The sequence below is a fragment of the Carassius carassius genome, chromosome 39 (assembly GCF_963082965.1).
Source record: "Carassius carassius chromosome 39, fCarCar2.1, whole genome shotgun sequence".
NCBI classification, from domain to species: domain Eukaryota; kingdom Metazoa; phylum Chordata; class Actinopteri; order Cypriniformes; family Cyprinidae; genus Carassius; species Carassius carassius.
Genome location: NC_081793.1, coordinates 13,294,616 through 13,306,770, shown reverse-complemented (window position 1 = coordinate 13,306,770; position 12,155 = coordinate 13,294,616).

Genomic DNA, 12,155 nt, shown 5'->3' with positions numbered 1-12,155 from the left:
CAACACATTTCAGCCCCAGGTGCTCAAAGGATGACGGATGAATTTCGCGCGCACAGGGTTTGGCATGTGGAAATAATTATGAGGTCAAAGGGCACATATGGACATAATTATGAGGTCAACGGTAAAACTCATCAATCATTTTTGACGTTCGCCGTCGTGTATTCACACTCACCACATTAATAAAGATGACTTGAAAGTTTACTGATTGATTGAATAAGTGGATACAATATTTAATCCAAAATTGCAACAAAACAGTGTTACAGTATTTAATTATTATTATTTTTCTTTAAAATTATTATTTTTTTCTTTAAATCACTATCTTTGTAATAACTGAAATTCTTAGTTTCAATGAACCAAATTTTAAGGCAACCACGTAACTAACTTTTTTTTTTTTTTACAGTGCGTGCAAGCCAGGTGTGTTGAATGTGGAATGTGGCTGGTTGGTTGTTCCTGTAAAGTGAGTACATATGTTGACTTTTTGAAATCTGTCTGACATGACAGGTTTTCACTTTCTAAAAGTGTTTCTGTTAATAAGGCTCTGACTTTATCTTATGTTTGTGTTATTATAGTTATTATCTGGTTTACTGTAGTTTCACTTTCCACTTTCCACGTGCCCAGCAACAGTTAGGCCAATCAGCAATCCCCCTTATTTTTCTCCACCAATCAGACAGTCTCTACTAGCGCAACGCCGAACTGTTGTCAGTATGCATGTAAATTTCATCGGAGACACTCGCTCCATTCCTGATCCGATATATCTAGAGAAAATATCTTTATTCTTCAGTTCTGTTTCATGCGTCCATGAGAATGTGAGTCTATGTAAATATTGTTATCTTTTCCTTGCTTAGATTAATGGTGTATGTGTACGATTCCGTACACTTTACATTGCCTATTGATGTGTGTTTTCCTGGAGCTAAATAACCAAACCAAATTTAGGCTACATTATAGTTTCACACTTTCCCATTTCTTTGATAATGTTTAGGCAGTTTAATCATTATATCTGTGCAATTCAAGATAGTATTGTATGTGCCATTTGTATATGTACTAGTTGTATAATGTTTGGCACTGTTGAGATTGTTCATTGTTATATTCTATCCATTGTAGCGATTTAGAAATCTTCTTTTCATACCTCAACTGCATTTAATGTTACAATGGTGATGAATACTTATTATTCATGAGTCCACTTTGATTTTCTGTTTTATTTAGAAACCATGAACAAAACCATGAACAAAACCATGGACAAAACTCACATCGTCTATGTCAAACTGTTTCATTAAAGAGTGGCATGAGAGTGTAAAATTCGTCCTCATTATTGTTCTGACCGGACAACCTGGGGAGATTGAAGATTTTGTATCAACCCTAAGTACAGTCCTTCTCAGAGGTCACAAGTTTGGGTCTCCTCCCTGACACCTCTTTTATATGGTCCTTCGAGTCGGATCTTCAGTTTCCTCAGCTCTACAATGGAGCACACTCGTCCTCGCCGTGATATCCGTCGGCCTCGCTACCTCGATGACTTTCTGGTGAATATTCCGCCACGTCATCCTTCTTCTCTCACACTCCATGGCCACTCCAACGAGGGAGCAGCTTTTCAACCTCATGCTCCAGTCATCACTCCAGATCCAGTTGGACCTGCATCTCAGAACCTCAGCTCTGAAGCAGTCATGTCAGCTTTGCAGGAGATGAAAGAGGAGAACAACCAGCTCAGGCGAGATATGCAAATCCTCTTCAATTCTCTCTCCCTGAGATCAGCGCCTCAGCCTCAACCCCTCGATCCAGGGCATTCTGCTCAGTTTGGGGATAGCGCCACCACATATATGCCTTATCAACTTCCTGAGAGAACATCCACTCCTAATCGCAATCTTCAAGCAGTAGTGGATGATCTTCCGCCCTGGCCTGACGCTGTACCAATTCCTCCCTGGATCGAGCCTCTACCTCCTCCACCTCCAGATGACGTGCCACTACCTCCTCCGCCGCCTCCGATGTCATATTTGCCTTCATATGAGGGAGGGATTCACTCCACTCCAGCGTATGTAGAGCCGTATACTCTCCCTCACAATACATACTCTGTGGAGGCGACATACAGAGGTCCAAAGCCGGACATTCCATGTTTCACACATGATGATCCACGACAATTTGCCCGCCTCAAGATAGCGCTTGACAACCTCTTGCCTAGAGATGCAACTGAGCGGTTCAAATACCAAATACTAGTTGATCACCTCAAGTTCGAAGATGCGCTCCTCATTGCAGACTCCTACTGTAATAGTCCAACCCCCTACTCGAAGACAATGGCCTCACTGACTGAAATGTATGGGCAACCTCACAAACTAGCCCTGCAGCGCATCAATGAAGTCCTGGCCGAGCCTCCAATCAGAAGTGGGGATAGTCGAAGTTTTCGCATCTTCGGCCTCAAAGTCAGAGCTCTGGTCGGTATGTTAGATCAACTGGGCAAGGAGGGCAAGACTGAGCTGGATTGCGGGTCACACACCTCCCGACTTCTGTCCAAGTTGCCGCATGAACTCAGAGCACAATTCAAGCGTTACATAGACCCCATCCGCACTCCGATACCTACCTTGGTGCACTTCTCTAATTGGCTTGAGTACGAGGTCCGTGTTCAGGATGAGGACTATCAACCTTACCATTCACGGTCTCCACGAGACGAATATCAGAAGGGCTTCAAGCCCAAGTTGCAGAAGTCCAGTGCACGCCCTACCACAGTTTTGCTTGGCTCTGATCCTTCTCCTAATTCACCTGAGTCTCTGTCACAAGTTCGACCTCACGTCAGCACTAAACTTGAGAAACCTAAGAAGTATTGCCCCTTTTGTGACGACATTCAACATTACTTCAATCAGTGTTCAGAGTTTAAGAAGTTTTCCACTGATCAGAGAGCGTCATGGATCAAAACTGGCAAGCGCTGCTGGAGATGTGGCAGAAGTCACCTTGCTTCTCAATGCTATCTCAAGGCTAAGTGTCAGCAGTGTAATCAGACACATCTTGATATACTGCATGAGGTCAACACTCCCGCAGCCAAATCAGCCCATCCAACTGCAGCGACTGGACAACCAGCTACCTACTACCTCGATCCAGACCTCAGGAGTAGCTGTGTATTGCTGAAGATGGTCAAAGTTCTTCTCCACAATGGCAAACGCAGACTAGAGACTTATGCCATCCTCGATGATGGCTCTGAACGCACCATCTTGCTTCACAGTGCCGCTCAAGAGCTACATCTCAAGGGACAGAGTGAGGACTTAGCGCTCAGAACTATCCGTCAAGATGTGAAGACTGTTTCAGGAAAGTCAGTGTCATTTTCCATATCCTCATCTGCCCATCCTCAGAAACAATTTCGCATCCACAAAGCCTTCACTGCGGTAGAGCTTGGTCTTTCCAAGCAATCTCATCCTGTTGAGGCCCTACGGAAAACGTATCGTCATCTCAGAGGCCTCCCGCTACATTCAATCAGCCAAGGGCAGCCACTTCTCCTCATTGGTTCAGACTACCCCCATCTTCTCTCTCCAGTTGAGCCTGTGCACCTAGGCCCACCAGGGGGCCCCGCAGCATTGAAAACTCATCTCGGCTGGACTCTGCAAGGTCCTGCCAAAGTCCTGCTGCACCAGACGTCCACCCCCCAGTGTCTCCTTATTAACACTCCCACTTCCTCTAATGACCTTCTCAATCACGTGTCCAGATTATGGGAGATGGACATTCTTCCCTATCGTAGCGAAAGGCTCATCACCAGGTCAAAACAGGATAAGGCGGCCATCAAACTGTTGGAGGAGAAGACAGTCAGAGTTAACATTGACAACGTGCAGAGATATGCCACCCCACTGCTCTGGAAGGAAGGTCTTCCTCCTCTCAGTGCCCCAAAAGAAGCTGTCCTGAGTCAACTACGAGGCACAGAGAGTCGTCTCGCCAAAGACCCAGTCAAGGCTGCATCATACAGCCAAGAAATCAAGAAACTGGTGGATTCGTGTTACATCAAGAGGCTCACATCACCTGAAGACCAGAGCAGGCAATCGTGGTATATCCCCCATCACATGGTCCATCACAATGGAAAAGACCGCATTGTCTTCAACTGCTCATTCACCTTCCAAAACACCAGCCTGAATGAACATCTACTTCCAGGGCCAACCCTAGGTTCCAGTATTCTTGGTGTCCTGCTCCGTTTCAGGCAATATCCCACTGCGGTGAGCAGCGACATTAAGGGCATGTTTCATCAGGTCCGCCTCCTGTCTGATGATCAGCCCTTCCTCCGCTTCCTTTGGAGGGACATGAACCGCAGCAACAAGCCTGACATCTACCAGTGGCAGGTGCTCCCTTTCGGCACCACCTGCAGTCCCTGCTGCGCGACCTTTGCCCTCCAAAAGCACGTCATTGACCACAGCAGCCATGATGAAGATACTCGGTTTTCAGTGGAGAACTGTTTTTATGTAGACAATCTTCTTCAAAGCTTCCCAACCATCTCAGAAGCAAAGCAGCTCATTCACAAACTTCAGACTCTGCTCCAATCAGGTGGTTTTGAGCTGCGTCAATGGGCCACCAACATTCCAGACATCATCAGTCATCTGCCACCTGAACTCAAATCCGAGAGCAGAGATCTGTGGCTATCAATGGAGGGTGCAGATCCCCCAGAACGGACCCTAGGGCTGCACTGGCACTGCAAAACAGATACTCTCACCTATCGCCTTCGCCACACAAAGCAATCTGAGCCCACAATGCGCAACATTTACAGAGTCCTAGCTCAACAATATGACCCTCTAGGACTGCTCATTCCCTACACCACTCGGGCCAAAATCCTGGTGCAGAGCCTCTGGGGAAAGAAACGGGACTGGGACGATCCTCATCTTCCCGAGGATCTGCTCCAGCTGTGGCAGGCGTGGGTGAGTGAACTTCCATTACTTTCTAATGTTACTGTTAATCGTTGTTATGTCCACTCAGATACCGACCTCCCAGCGGCCTCCCAGAGCATCCACATTTTCTCAGATGCATCAGAGAGGGCCTATGGATCGGTCGCCTACCTGCGTACTGTCAGCGCCGCTGATGATGTCCAGGTAGCGTTCCTAGCGGCCCGTTCCCGTGTTGCTCCAGTCCGCCAGCAGTCCATCCCCAGGCTGGAACTCTGCGCTGCCCACCTCGGGGCCCAGCTTGGTGCAGTCCTGAAACGAGAACTCACAGTCTCCATCTCCTCCGTCACCTACTGGACCGACTCCACCACCGTGTTGGCTTGGTTGCTGTCTCCTTCCTGCCGTTACAAGGTGTTCGTCGGTGCCAGAGTTGCGGATATCCAGGAATTAACTGAGAGCAGCTCATGGCGCTATGTCCACTCCAGTGAGAATCCCGCTGACGATATAACTCGCGGACTGACCCTCTCACAGATCCAGAGTCACAGCCGCTGGAGATCTGGACCTGCCTTCCTTCATGAAAGTGAGTCAACCTGGTCTTCCTGTCCAGACATTACATGCCTTGATGATTCAGCAGAGCTGCGCAAAGCCAAGTTTTGTGGTGTCATCTCTACTTCCCCTCATCCACCTTTACCCGACACTAGCCAGTTTAGTAGCTTCCCAGAGCTGCTGGAAGCCACAGCTCGAGCATGTCACGGGGCGGCCACCGACTCTAAACCCACAGCTGAGTCGTTCAGACAAGCTGAACTCTCTCTCTTCAGACAAGTGCAAAGTGACTGTTTTCCAGAGGAGTTTGCTCTCATCTCATCCCAAAAGCCCATTCCATCCAGCAGTAGGCTTATCACTTTGGCCCCAGAATACGACCCAGAGACTCAGTTAATCCGTGTCGGGGGCCGACTAAGACACTGACCATATCTCAGCTCAGGCACTTTGCATCCCTTTGTCTTAGACCCTCATCATCCTATCACAAAGTTGATCATTGCTGATTACGACAGCAAGCTTGCACATCCAGGCCATGAAAGAGTCTTCGCTGAGCTACGCAGAAGGTTCTGGATTTTGCGAGGCAGAGAGGCTGTGCGCAAGCAGCAACACCACTGTCCAGAGTGCCGCAAGTGGCGTAGCCAACCCATTATTCCCAAAATGGCCGACCTCCCGCCTTCCAGTCTAAGGTTACACCATCCAGCTTTCTACTCAACTGGCATGGACTGTTTTGGTCCTTTCCTCATTAAAATAGGGAGGCGCAATGAGAAGCGATGGGCCATAATATTCAAATGTCTCACCACACATGCAGTCTACCTAGATCTGCTGGCCAACATGGACACTGACTCGTTCCTCATGAGTCTACGTCGTTTCATCTCTAGATGGGGAAAGCCTCATGAATTGCTGTCCGATCAAGGTACAAACTTTAAAGGTGGCAGCTCAGAACTTCAAGAGGCCTTCAACTCACTTGCCCCCGCTCTGCAGTCACAACTCGCTAGCCAGCAAATCCATTTCCGCTTCAACCCACCTAGTGCCCCTCATTTTGGGGGTTCCTGGGAGCGAGAAATCCGCACCATCAAGTCAGCGCTGCATGCCATACTGGGATCACAAACGGTCACCGAAGAGGTCCTCAGAACCATCCTTACTGAAGTTGAGAGTATTATCAACTCCAAACCGCTTGGTTACACCTCTTCTGATGTGGCAGACCCAGATCCAATCACTCCAAATGTGCTGCTGATGGGGCGGCTGGACCCATCTACTCCGCAGGTTGTTTACTCAGGTACAGAGCTCCTCAGTCGACGCAGATGGCGACACTGCCAGGTCTTAGCGGATCATTTTTGGATCCATTTTATCAGGAACTACTTACCATCCCTCCAGAGCCGCTCCAAATGGCAACAAGACCAAGAAGACATCCGTATTGATGACATTGTTCTTGTTGTTGACCAGCAGCTTCCGCGTGCCTTGTGGCTTGTTGGCAAAGTCACAGAAGTTTTCCCTGGAGCGGATGGCAGGATTCGTATTGCTCAGATTCAGATCAAAGACAAATCCTACACCAGACCTGTCGCCAAGCTCATCAAGCTGCCTGCACTTCCTCGAGACATTCCTGACTGACTCGTGTTCAACTTTGCTGCCCAAAGTTGGGGGCGGCTGTTAATAAGGCTCTGACTTTATCTTATGTTTGTGTTATTATAGTTATTATCTGGTTTACTGTAGTTTCACTTTCCACTTTCCACGTGCCCAGCAACAGTTAGGCCAATCAGCAATCCCCCTTATTTCTCTCCACCAATCAGACAGTCTCTACTAGCGCAAAGCCGAACTGTTGTCAGTATGCATGTAAATTTCATCGGAGACACTCGCTCCATTCCTGATCCGATATATCTAGAGAAAATATCTTTATTCTTCAGTTCTGTTTCATGCGTCCATGAGAATGTGAGTCTATGTAAATATTGTTATCTTTTCCTTGCTTAGATTAATGGTGTATGTGTACGATTCCGTACACTTTACATTGCCTATTGATGTGTGTTTTCCTGGAGCTAAATAACCAAACCAAATTTAGGCTACATTATAGTTTCACACTTTCCCATTTCTTTGATAATGTTTAGGCAGTTTAATCATTATATCTGTGCAATTCAAGATAGTATTGTATGTGCCATTTGTATATGTACTAGTTGTATAATGTTTGGCACTGTTGAGATTGTTCATTGTTATATTCTATCCATTGTAGCGATTTAGAAATCTTCTTTTCATACCTCAACTGCATTTAATGTTACAATGGTGATGAATACTTATTATTCATGAGTCCACTTTGATTTTCTGTTTTATTTAGAAACCATGAACAAAACCATGGACAAAACTCACATCGTCTATGTCAAACTGTTTCATTAAAGAGTGGCATGAGAGTGTAAAATTCGTCCTCATTATTGTTCTGACCGGACAACCTGGGGAGATTGAAGATTTTGTATCAACCCTAAGTACAGTCCTTCTCAGAGGTCACAAGTTTGGGTCTCCTCCCTGACACCTCTTTTATAGTTTCACACTTCTGTAAAGTATTTTTATCTTCATATACTCACACAGTCCCACATGGGAACTGCTGATATAGTGCTCCGATCAGCAAAGCTCAACAAATCAGTTCAAAACGTCAAAACAGCTATTTTTTTTAAAGAATCTCATTTATTTTGTCAGCTCTACTGTTTAAAGTTTTTGGGTTGGAAAAATGGCATGTTTTCGAAAGAAGTCTCTTATGCTCACCAATGCTGCATTTGATCAAAAATACAGTTCTTGTAAATTAGTATTACATTTTGAATAACTGTTTGCTACTGAATATATTTTCAAATGAACTTTATTCCTGTGTTAGCAAATCTGAATATTCTGCGGCCATTAGTCTTAAAGTTTTACATGATCATTCAGAAATCATTCTGATATACTGATCATCACACAAAAAAACATCTCTTATTATTCTCAATTTTGAGAGCAGTTGTGCCACTTAAAGGAACACTCCGACTTTTTGGGACTTTAGCTTATTCACAGTATCCCCCAGAGTTAGATAGATCCATACATACCTTTTTCATTTCTGTGCGTTCTGTAAGTGTTATTTAACGCACCCACCGCTAGCCTAGCTTAGCACAAAGACTGGATGTAAATGGATACTGGTAGCATAGTAATCCCAATAAGTGACAAAATAATGCAAACATTTTCCTATTTACATGTTGTGATCTGTATAGTCACAGCGTGTACAAATAACAAGGCTATATGAGACAGAGAGCATTTTTAATCGTATAAATACTGGGAACTATATTCTCACTAGGCGTAGGAGCACAGCTAACGTTACTTGGGCGGAGTGATTAGCGCAGCACACGAGACCGTAAACAAAACAAACGTGACTAACTAGCTAGACGTGACTCGTGATCATGGCTGACTTTGAGGAATTGTCAGACTCAGAGGAATTTTACTGTGTATTAAACCAATATCCAGAACCATATAGTTTTGAGCCAGAATACACAGACGAGGAGTTACAAACTTTGGAAGCTGTAAGACGAAGGGAGAATCAGAACGAACACGGACTGGTGGTGTAAATGTGGAACATGACAACCTATGCCGACAGAAACCGAGTGTCTTTGTTGTAATGAATGGGACCGGGTATTGCCATCAATGTCAAGGCTTGATAACAATCAAAATATTTGCGTCACTACCACGGAGGATTTCTCTGCCCTAATACACCCGGCAGTTGTCTTTTTTTTTCCCATTGTGACAAGATCAACTGGAAGAAACGCCCCATGCCGAGTGAAACTAATGGTCAGCTTTCCACCAAGTAAGTGATTTTGTTATAATGATCATTCATAGTTCAATGAAATTGTAGTATAGCCATTGCATACAGTGGTTCTCAATAATAACAATAAAGGGGATACACGGAGCCCCTATTCACGTATTAGTGTCACTACTAAGGTTATATTACATTAGCATGGCACTGTTACAGTATGGCTAATGTTAGTCATCTCAAAACATAACGGAACACTTACCGCAGTAACAGGTGATCCAATTTGTCCTGTCTTTATTATCGATGGGATGGCTGTATCCTGGCAACTTACATTTTTTCAAAATAGTCGTCTACAGTAAAATGTTCAGAGCAAACAAAATACTTCGTGATGGTGTTTACAGGTGTGTTTGGATCTATTTCCAGAGCAAGTAGCCATCGATTTATCAGGTCAGTGTTTTTGGTTGGAATTCTATGAAACATCATAGTAATACCTGGTCTCCCCTGTTTATTGTCGCAGTTCTTTACAATACAGCGAACACCCATGATTGTACACTATAAATCTACTATCTAGTAATTGCTGACTCTATTACTCCAACTCTGAGCGAACTCTATGGGATTTAAATGCTGCCATGATTCAAAACTGAAAATACAGGTCTGAAAGGTTGAAACTAAGTGTTCGAAAACTCAAAATCTTACAAAAAAAGTTTTGCAAGATCGAAAAATAAGATTTGCAAGCTTGCAAAATATTATAAAATGTAAAAAAAAATAAAAATATCTCTGCAAACCTTATGTTGTTTTTGAGATTTCCTTCTTCAGAACTGCAACATTTTTTACGATGTTGCGCAAATAATTTTTCAGAGTTTCAAATTTGTCAGTGTTCTCCCACTGTATTAGATTGTTTCCAGGTTTGAAACCTTGTAAATGGTGATCTGAAAACTGGTGTGCGAATGTGTGAAATTTTTTTTTGAAACTCTGAAAACAGCGCTTTGCAGGCTTGCAAAGTGGTAAAATAAAATTACATCTCTTCAAACGTAATTTTGTTTTTGAGTTTTCCCTCTTCAGAAGTGCAACACTCTTTTTTATGGTGGTGTGCAATCATTTTTTCAGAGTTTCGAATTTGTCACTGTTCTCCCAGTGTATAGTTTGTTTTCAAGATTTGAAACCTTGTAAATAGTGATCTGAAAACTGCTGTGCGAATAGGTGAAAAAAACTTTTGAAACTCTGAAAACTGAGGTTCGAAAGGGCGAAACTTATTACATTACATTACATTAGCACTCCTATTGCAGACTATTTTTTCAGAGCTGAGTTTACAACACCCACTTTGCGGAGATACACACACACAGTTACGAGCTTGCGTCTCACGTGATTTGTGGCAGTGTTGTCACGCAGCTCTGCTCTGAAACTCTGAAACTCAAACTGAGCGAAAATGAAGCTTCGCAACCTCGCAACTAAAAAAAAGCCTGGAGGGAGGGCCTTCTGCTCTTGGCCAATGCTTTGCTGTCTGCTGACGTACAGTCCAATCACAAGTCGTATTTACTGGAAAGGTGGGATTGACCGACTGCTCCGCCAAAGACAAAAGCGTACAGGATACGCAAACAGAGGATGCACAGATTTCTGTCCACAAGGCGGTCCGTCAGCTCTATCCTCTCTCAATCCGTCACAAACAGCGTATGAGGACAATGGAAGCAATAAAAAACAACAAATGTACAAGTGCTATAACAAGTCTCAGTTAGCTTACACGTAACAAAGGCTTTTAAATAATATGATAAAGAAATACTGATAACAGATAGAATAGAAAAAGAATAGAGCAAGCTAGAGTTAGAGGTCTTTTTGCCTTTGTTAATTGTATAATGAAAGAAAACCGATAGAATACAAAATAATAGAAAGCTTAATATTATTCTTTTTTTTTAAAGAATAGTGAGTGTTAAAGTTAGAAGGTCAAATACATTTGGAAGAGATGTGTTTTAAGCCGATTCTTGAAGATAAGGATTGGGTACAGACAATCCAGTAAAGATTTACCCAAACGAAGGTCTGAGACTACAGAATATCCTCAATGCAGAAAGCACTCTCTTTCACTCACACACAGTATCAATTTTAGCATGTGGTGCAGAACAAATAGTTTATCATACGTTTTAAATATTATATATTTATTAGCCTAGTTATTTATGTTATATATATATATATATATATATATATATATATATATATATATATATATATATATATATATATATATATATGTATAATATATGAAAATACAGATGTTTAGATTATAATTCAGGTTTATTTTTACAAAATAGAGATTTTAAAACGTCTCAATACATATAGCTTATAGTGATTGCAGAAAAAAGTTAACCATGCATTCATAAATTTGTAATAGGCAATTATTTATAATTTTACTGAAATATTTTAATAAAAGTAAAAAATACACTGTACACCTTTCTGAATATTTAAATATAATATCTAAATATTCTTTTGGATGCACTATTGAAGTTACTTTAATTGTAATATTCGGTCTCTACATGAAGAGAGAGTCAGTGGTCCACTGCGTGAGGAAAGTGAGTCGTGAGGAAAGTGAATCGTTCGCTGCGTGAGGAAAGTGAGTCATGAGGAAAGTGAATCGTTCGCTGCGTGAGGAAAGTGAGTCGCCAGTTGAGGAAAGTGAGGTGAGAGTGTACATACTGATGCACCGCCGGTCTATCAGTGGTAAACTCAGTGGCAGAGGTGGAAAGCAACGAATTACATTTACTCGCGTTACTGTAATTGAGTAGCTTTTTGTGTACTAATACTTTTTAAAGTAATTTTTAAAATCTGTAATTTTACTTTTACTTAAGTATATTTTGATTGAAGTATTGTACTTCGCTACATTTGAAAACACATTAATTACTGAGTAAAAAAAAAAAAAATAAATAAATCGCTCCCTGGAAACTACGGCAGTAAATAATGGGCAGGAGGGCAAACTGGCGCTAAAATCACAAGAAAGATGCAGACGGTCAAAACAGGCGTTAGTGGTGCAGACACCGCTGAAA